The sequence below is a fragment of the Lactuca sativa genome, chromosome 9 (assembly GCF_002870075.4).
Source record: "Lactuca sativa cultivar Salinas chromosome 9, Lsat_Salinas_v11, whole genome shotgun sequence".
In the NCBI taxonomy this organism is placed as follows: Eukaryota; Viridiplantae; Streptophyta; class Magnoliopsida; order Asterales; family Asteraceae; genus Lactuca; species Lactuca sativa.
Window position 1 is genome coordinate 207,462,247 of NC_056631.2, and position 8,756 is coordinate 207,471,002.

An 8,756-nucleotide genomic window follows, 5' to 3' on the forward strand; every position below is an offset into this window, starting at 1 on the left:
CCCGGCCTGATCCCAGGCCTTCCACAATCAATCACCCTTGGTCTGCATCCCGCCCCGCCTGACTGAAACTTGCTCATACCAACCTATGCTCGGCTGACAGAACCACTGTTGAATCCCAACAGCTAAACAACCTCTCCTGCTTATCGATCTTCCAAAGAATTCTCCAATTCTCCCCCACTTAGAGCACTGACTATCAACCACCGGTCGCCATCACCGACCTCCCTCGACAACCCTACACAACACAAACCCTTAAAAGCGAACTGATTCCCACCAGAACGAGCAATCTTCACAAATTTACATAACAACACTGATCATCCCGGGCTCGAAAGAAACCCGATCTTCAGCTAACCACTCCTCAGACTGCAGATGCTACTCGACATTCAGACCAAAAGCCAGATTCCCACTAAAAATCCTCATAAATGATAACCAACGAAATTTCCAAAACCAAACCCATAACCATCCCACAACCCTCAAGGAACAACGAAAACAATACCAAAAATCACACATCGAAACTAGCAAATAAACAATATTCCACAATAATCACCAAATAACAAGACATCAAGGAAGAAACATACCCGCAGCTGCATCTGGCACTGCCCTGACCTCCTCCGTTGTAAGCTAAAAGCACGACCCTGAGCCCTCGGGGGCTCCGCTCCACCATGACCTCCACCTGTAATCCTCAAAGTGGCCGGTGCTGGAGCCTGCACCGGTCCTGCAGCAAGCTGTGGACAGTTGACCCTCAAGTGTCCAACCTGATGGCAATGATAACAAATCCTCAAATCCCGAACCGGGGCTGTCTGCCGACAATCCCTCGCATAGTGCCCCTCCTTTCCGCACTTGCAGCATGCACCACCAGACCTACAAACTCTGGTGTGACCCTTCCCACACTTCCCACAAGTGTGGCTACTCTGATCTCCCAATCCAGAATCAACGGTCTTGGACTGTTTCGGTGCTGGCTGCGACTGCATTGGAGTCTGCGTCTGCTCTCGCAACTGCAACTCAATCTCCAACTCACGCCGCCTGGCGGCCTCCTGCAACTCCAACAAGGTCTCGCACCTCCGCGTAGACACAAACTGCCTGATATCCCTCTTGAGCATACTCAGATATCGGGACATCTGAGCCTGCTCCGAAGCGAACTCAGGGCAAAACATCACCCTCTCAGTGAACATCCTGGTGATCTCCGTCACCGACTCCGAATCCTGCTTCAGCTCCAGGAACTCCTGAGCCAACCTCTCTCTCTTTCTCTCCACCCGCAGAACATAACGAGTGCTAAACATCTCCCGGAACTGATCCCAAGAAACCGCAGCCCTCTGCGCATCCGAATATGACCCCGTCGTCAATCTCCACCAATCCTTCGCCCCGAGCCTCAACAGGTTCAGAGCACACCTTACCCTCTAATCAGTAGGACATGAACACGTGAAGAAACACCCCTCTACGTCCGACAACAATCTCATAGCAACAATCGGGTCGTGAATTCCATCGACGGTAGGGGGCTTCATATTATCGAAGTCCCGATACTGAAAACCTCGACCGACTCCTACCCCTGCCGCTGCTACAGCCATTGTAGCCGCCGCGGCAGCCGTCTCTGTGAGAGCCGCATAACGCTCATCAAAATACTCAACCATGGCGGTCTTGATCGACCCAAACAGCTCTGGCAACTCGGTCCGGAACAACACAGCAATCTCATCATGCAGGATCTCACGAATCCTAGCATCCAACTTGCCTGTGCTCATCTGACCAATAACCTCGGGCGGTACTGACCTACCCTGACCGCCCTTTCCTGCTCCCGATCCTGACCTGGGTCCGCTCCCAGCATGCCTCGTAACCACCATAATGAAAAACACCGCAAGATCTTAGATACTTCCCACAAAACCCGGGAACCAACCCCCAATCCAACCCTAGAGGATTTGGCTTCTTTGATACGCGTATGAGTCCTTTGCTTTCAGTAGTACGGGACCACACTACCTTCCACACCTACCCATAGTTATATCAATTATCACCACAACACCCTAGTGAAGAACATACATAACAAGCACTCAACCCTCACTCTTAGAGGAACACTGGAAATCTCACACGGAAGAGACCCTAGGCTAGCAGGCATCATAAATCAGGCAACATTAACATGAAATCCTGAAGATCCCTAGCCTAGTACTAGCATGTTGTTCTATCATAGCTCAAAAACAAATATCATGTATGGTATTTTGGGGTTACTTACTGGCTCCGGCTGATCGTACCTCCGCGTCCTTCTTTACTCATTTTGAAAACCAATTTAAATTCTCTTTTGAAAACTCTCCTTGATTTGAGATTGGATTCACATGAATGTTCCTCCAATTCACTCAAACCAAGGCTCTGATACCAACTTGTAACGCTCTAAAAATTTCAACCAATTTAAACTTTTTGAAAACAACCCAGTTTCATAAAGTTATTACAAAAAGGTTTTCAATAAAATTATTATCAGAGTCTTCCCAGAACCACATCATAAAACAAAATCATGAAGAGCGGTACGATCACGCCTTTGCCTTGCCACGGTCTCCTGAAGAACCTGAAAAAACATTAAACCACAACTGTAAGCCCGAAATCTTAGTGCGATACCCCCAGAATACTAACCACATATACCATACACGCACAACATGCCATATCATAACAGAACACAGAACAACCATGCACTTCGGGTCTACAGTGTGACTGGTCCGCCACACCGGCCTTCAGTCCACCTGGTCCATCCTCCGAGTCTAACCATATACATCGAGTCTACAGTGTGATTGGTCCGCCCGCACCGGGCCTTCAATCCACCTGGTCCACTCTCTGAGTCTACAGTATGACTGGTCCGCCCGCACTGGGCCTTCAGTCGGCCTGGTCCACTCTCCGAGCCTCGGCACGTCTGGTCCGCCCTCTTGGGGCCTACAGCCTATCCGGACCGCTCGCTGGGCCTTCGGGGATAACCGGTTCACCCTGGGTATGTTGGCCTACAACACAAAGCAGGACCCACCTCAACCCAACCCCAGTCCAACAACCATGTGCACGTAAACATTCAATCATATAACAATTCACATCCAATCAAACCGATCTAGCAGATCACATAGCATATCATCATCCTAACTAGGATACCGACCTAACCAGTCACTAGCATAGCATCATCCTATATACCAGGGTACCGACCTTAGCCAAGTCTCTAACATATACTATCCTAACTACCAGGATGCAAACATAGCAAAGCAATAACATAACAACGATACCCAGATTACAATCTGATAAAGGGCCGGCCTTGGTGTCGTAGACCCAGTCGATATAGTGAGGATAACTCACCTCGCAACTGCCGACTGAAAAGATAAGACCAAGATGCTCCGACCACTGACACGATCTCCACCACTAGTCGACACCAACACTGAACTCAAAACAAAAGCCAACAATTACCAAAATGCCCCTGGAAGTCAACTGGTCAACCCTTGGTCAAAGTCAATCTCCTGACTGACTCTACTCTCCAAGTCAACCTGATGACTCGTCGAGTCCCCATGCTCAGAACTTCCCCAATCCGCGACTCAACTCGCCGATTCACCCCGAGACTCGCCGACTCCCACAACTCTGAGTCCCCTCGCACTCAACTCACCGAGTCCTCCCTTGACTCACCGATTCACGACTCAACCAGAAGAAGGTTAGGACCTTACGACCAGACTCGCCGAGTCCATGAACAGACTCGCCGAGTCCAAGGCTATCTTCAACCAACTCGCCGAGTTGTTCTTCCAACTCGCTGAGTGCCTGCCCATCTTTAAGCAACTCGCCAAGTACACCTTTGTGACTCGCCGAGTACCTCTAGATCTTAATCCATACAGAAGCTTTCCAGGCCATGCAAATGATCCAAACCACATATCTACCCTTCTACAACCCATCCATCACGTAAAGTGGCAAACTTTACGTGAATCCAAAGAGATCTAAGCATAAGACACTCTAGGGTTAGGGTTTGGGACAAGTTGGCTTCACCAATCACTCAAGAACAGGGACTTTAATGCACTCTAGACCTTCTCCATTCCAGATCTGAGGTAGCAATATCAGATCTAACCTCCAAACTCAAAACACCACATGCTATCTTTTCCAAAAACTCCAAAATGATGAATAATAGCCCGAGCAACGAATTAATACCTCAAAGGAAAGCTCCAACAGAAGAGAAATCCAAATCCTTGCAAAGCCCCTTGCTCCAAGCCTCTTAGCTTTCCAAAATCTCTTCTCTAAGGTTCAAAAGCTCTTAAATCACTCACAAACGCGCCTTAGGGTTTTCTGGACTTCAAGAGAGGGTAAAGAGGCTGGGGAGAGGGTATAATGTCCTTTAAATAGGGCTCATCCTCCGAAATTAGGATTTTCTCCACTCAGCACCAACTCGCGGAGTCCAGCCGCCGACTCGCCGAGTTGGCCACTTAACACGCGACCATAGTCGCGACCCTACTCGCCAAGTCCACCCATGGACTCGCCGAGTTGCCCTTTCACATTTATACTTTAAACCCTGAACTTGCACTCCTGAACTCGGGATGTTACAGTATCGATACGAAGACACATTACACTGAGAGATTAAAGGAGATGTAAATCATTAGTGTAAATGAATGTAATGTCTCTTTATGCTTATGTTTCTGTATTGACAATGACATCCCAATGTTATAATATAAATTAAATAAATTTCTTCGGAAAGGCTTTTATAACATCTTTATCATGTTTTTCTATGAATATATTCCGCAATATTATGTTTCAAAAAGAATACTCTGATTTTTTTTTAAATAATGCATAAACAAATCGGTCTTTTCTGGCCGTGAAATTAACGATGTCACAATGGCCCAAACTCGGAAAGGCTTGCGCCCCAACAAATCCCGAAACCCTAATACTCAAAATATGGACCAAACCATAAAAGCCCATTACTAGACCTAGTACGGTACGCGTACTAGAAGTACACCCAACGTACTGGGTGGCTTGCTTGATTGGGGACTCAAACACGTATGCTTGCGTACACACCATTAATCATTTTTTCTCATCAAGAACTTAATGGACATAAACACATGTATGGTTGATCCTCAACCATCAAGATGCTAACTTTATGGCTAGGGACCTTAGAAACATCAAGAGAAGCAACTCCTAACTTCTGGAGTGGAAGAATCCCACTAGATCTCATTCATGGATCTAAAAAGTGAACAAAACTCCATAATAACTAGATCTAAGCATACAGTGAGCAAGTTCCAAGCTATATACCTCAAGGAAGCTGGAAATGATAAGTTGAATCTATATCTACAAGCTCTCCCTTTATAAAAGCTCCTTATTCAAGTTTCTTCTTCCTCAAGGTTCACTAACACACACTAAAACACATATAAAGAGGTTAAATCTTCTCTAGATGGGTTAGGGTTTCAAAATGAGGCTCAAAGGGTAATGGAGGCTGGAAAATGAGAGGATAATGAGTCATAATGTTGCTTAAATAGGGTCCATACCCTAAAATTAGTTTTTGTCCCTTGATTGTGTATGCCCATCGTACTCCCAATTTTCCAAAAATGGGAACAATGCCCCCTTAGGGACCAAATTTGCAAACTATTTACACACTAAGGGTCAAAATGAAAATTGCCTTGAATCAGGTGTTACACTATGGGTTATAAAAAATGATAAGGGGAAAATTTTTGGGGTACAATGACAAAGATAATTTGAACATCGTATTTGTAATATGACCTACACATCTTTTATTTAGTTTATATATTTATTAGTTGTCTGTTCATTTTCATTGCATTTTATATTTTATAAAACCAAAAGTTATACATTTTATGAAAGCAAAAAATTTTACATTATTCTCTGGAACCATGTATTACGAATGTAGTCCGGAATCATGTATTACATTTTATTAATAATAATAATATTAAGTCAAATGTATTCCGGCACCATGACCAAGAATCGTACTTCGGAATTCCGGAGACCTCTCTGGAACAATGTGTTCCGGAAAATGTGGTTAGTTTACCAAGAAAATATCATTTTTATCAAAAATGTCGTTTATAAGGGTTTGATTACTCATTTTTCCTATTTTATAATCTATTCTTAATCCAATAAAATAAAAGAGACTTAAACTCAGATGCTTCATATTTGGCTCGTTGCAGTTAGAAAATAAGTTCATTTATGTACCTCCAAGCAGGGTTTGTCTAAGATGATGATTTGAGGCCTGGGGCATAACTAAAAAAATAAGGCCCTTGATAATAATTTTTTTAGTAAATAAGAGCTACTTCAGGAAAAATTTGTTAATTCAAAATGTTATTAAAATAACAGACTGAGAATCCCATCTATAAAAATAACAAAAACATCTAAGACAAGCCCAAGGAGCCAAACAAAGTAATCTACATGTTACGAAACAAAAAATAAAAAGGCCAATACATGCTATGAATCATAATACATAAATAGAGAAAAAGAACTACAGAAATTTTATTTTTATAATTGTTGGGTTTAAACAATATACTCTATTAACTTGTTTTGAGTAGAGTAGTCATTTTTTACACTCGTCTCTCCATTATCAGCTTCTTCATTCTATTTTATTGTTCAATTGAATTAATAGAGCCTATTTTTAAAAAAAAAACTTATTCACAGATCTCTGAACAATCAAAAAGAACTTATTCATTATCTTCAAGGTTGTAAGACTAAGACAGTGTAATGTTCACTGAAATTCATCAAGAATAAGCAATGCACTGGTAGGTCAGAGCCACTATTTCATACCTACAAACAATAAAAAAGAAAGCAATCAAGAAATTAAGATTAGTCATTCAAAAATCAGTGAAATTTCAGATATCAGAAAGAGAAAATAAGAACAAGAGAATCAGAAGTAAACTTACTTTGTTTTAAATCGAATTTAAGTTTTTAAAATTGAAAGAAACCAGATATTCAGATCATGTTCCGATGGTTGATGACGATGGCGTGTTTGCACTTGGCTAGTAGCTCCTCGCTCCTCTCTTTGGCGCCTGATTACACCAGATTTAGATTTGGCCCTTTTTAGGCTAAAAAGTATTGGGCTTTCACGCTATTAATCCAATATAACAGCTATAAATACTTTAACTATAAAATATAACGTCTATACTCTATACGAAGTAGGGCATTCACTTACTAATTACTATATATTTCATTTCATAGGGAAGTGGACATCGTTTTCGGTTTGTATTATAATGCACGAGTCAATTTGGCTTTCGATTAGATGCACATGGCTAGCATGACTTTGGTCAATAGCGCCTGCGCCCACCATTCAACTAGTGTTAAAAAGCAAAACCCGTAATCATAACAAAGTGATGCAAAAAAACAAAGCGATAGAGCCTGTAACCGTTTTGTTTGATCAAGTTTTCTATAATGTATAATTATTATATTATATATTTTGTCACGAATCAATAGTCAAATGCATAACTAACCATAGGCATTAGAAAATTTTGTAACCTCATTGTTGGTTTCACTAGTGTATTTTTAAATTCATGTTTCTACGATATATATATGAAATTCAAATTGTGAAGACGCATACTCTCAAAGAGATCAACAGAAAGCAACGCCAAATTCTTTTCATCAAAATGAAAATAATGTCAAAAGTCAAAATTACATGTAATAATCATTAAAAGTCGTTTCAATTAAGTATTTGATTAAAGATGCTCGAAATTTGTACATGTAAATATGGTTTTTATTATATAATTATTTTTAGTTGCGTTAAAACCAAAAAAAATTTAGTTTTTTTTTTTTCAACTAACTATTATAATTGTCACTTATTATCATAGGTTTCATGGTTACTAAAAAATAAAATCCGCAAAACAATCCATAAGTTTCTTTGTAATTGTTTTAAGTTTTTATCATAACTATATTTTATATATATATGATACGTATTCAAGAAGAAATACTAATTTTTATGTATTTATATAATAATTCTTTTTCTAACTAAACATTATATGTATGTTTTTTATAAAAAAAATTATATCTTTATATACATTTATGTTCCTACTTAAAAATTAATACACACATTTATACTTTTCAAGATGTAAAAAATATCTTTTTACTTGTAAAAAATGTAAAAATATGCATTTACGTTCTTATAAAATGGTTAAAAACTAACATTCGTAAAAATATAATTTGACGTTTTTAGAAATATAAATACATTTTTATGTATTTTTAACATTGTTAGAAATATAATTATATATACTTCTTTCTTTAAAGGTATAAATATGCTTTTAGAAATGCAAATACATATTTTTATATTTTTAGAATTAAAAATATGTATATTTTTTGTTTGTAAAAATAAAAAACGTTCTTAGATGTAGAACATATACTTTAACTTCGAAAAAACCTAAAATATACATTTGTATTTCTAAAAAGTGTATTTATATTTGTAAAGGCATAAAGACACTTATCAATATTTCTATAAAATGTATTTTTACTTCTAAAAATCATAAAAATACATATTTATAATTTAAAGGTGTAAAGTTATATAGTTGTACTTCAATATATATATATATATATATATATATATATATATATATATATATATATATATATATATATATATATATATATATATATATATATATATATATATATATATATATATATATATATATATATATATATATATATATTTAAATTTCTGAAAATAAAAAATAAGTAAAAATATATTTATAATTATGAAACAATAATTTTTTTAAGAATGTTAAATTTTCAATATTCTAGAAATATATAAATATGTATTTATATGTTTAGGCCATATAAATAGAAAAAGACCGTATATA

General features: G+C 38.7%; 1 long non-coding RNA gene across 1 annotated transcript; it reads right to left on the bottom strand.

Moving 5' to 3' along the window:
- Positions 1-6,410: 6,410 nt before the first annotated feature.
- LOC111892991 (uncharacterized) lies at positions 6,411-7,279 on the bottom strand. The gene is made up of 2 exons (XR_002850748.3): positions 6,837-7,279; positions 6,411-6,720 (listed from the first exon to the last, which is right to left on the bottom strand). It is a non-coding gene; the product is annotated as an uncharacterized LOC111892991 (long non-coding RNA).
- Positions 7,280-8,756: the final 1,477 nt, after the last annotated feature.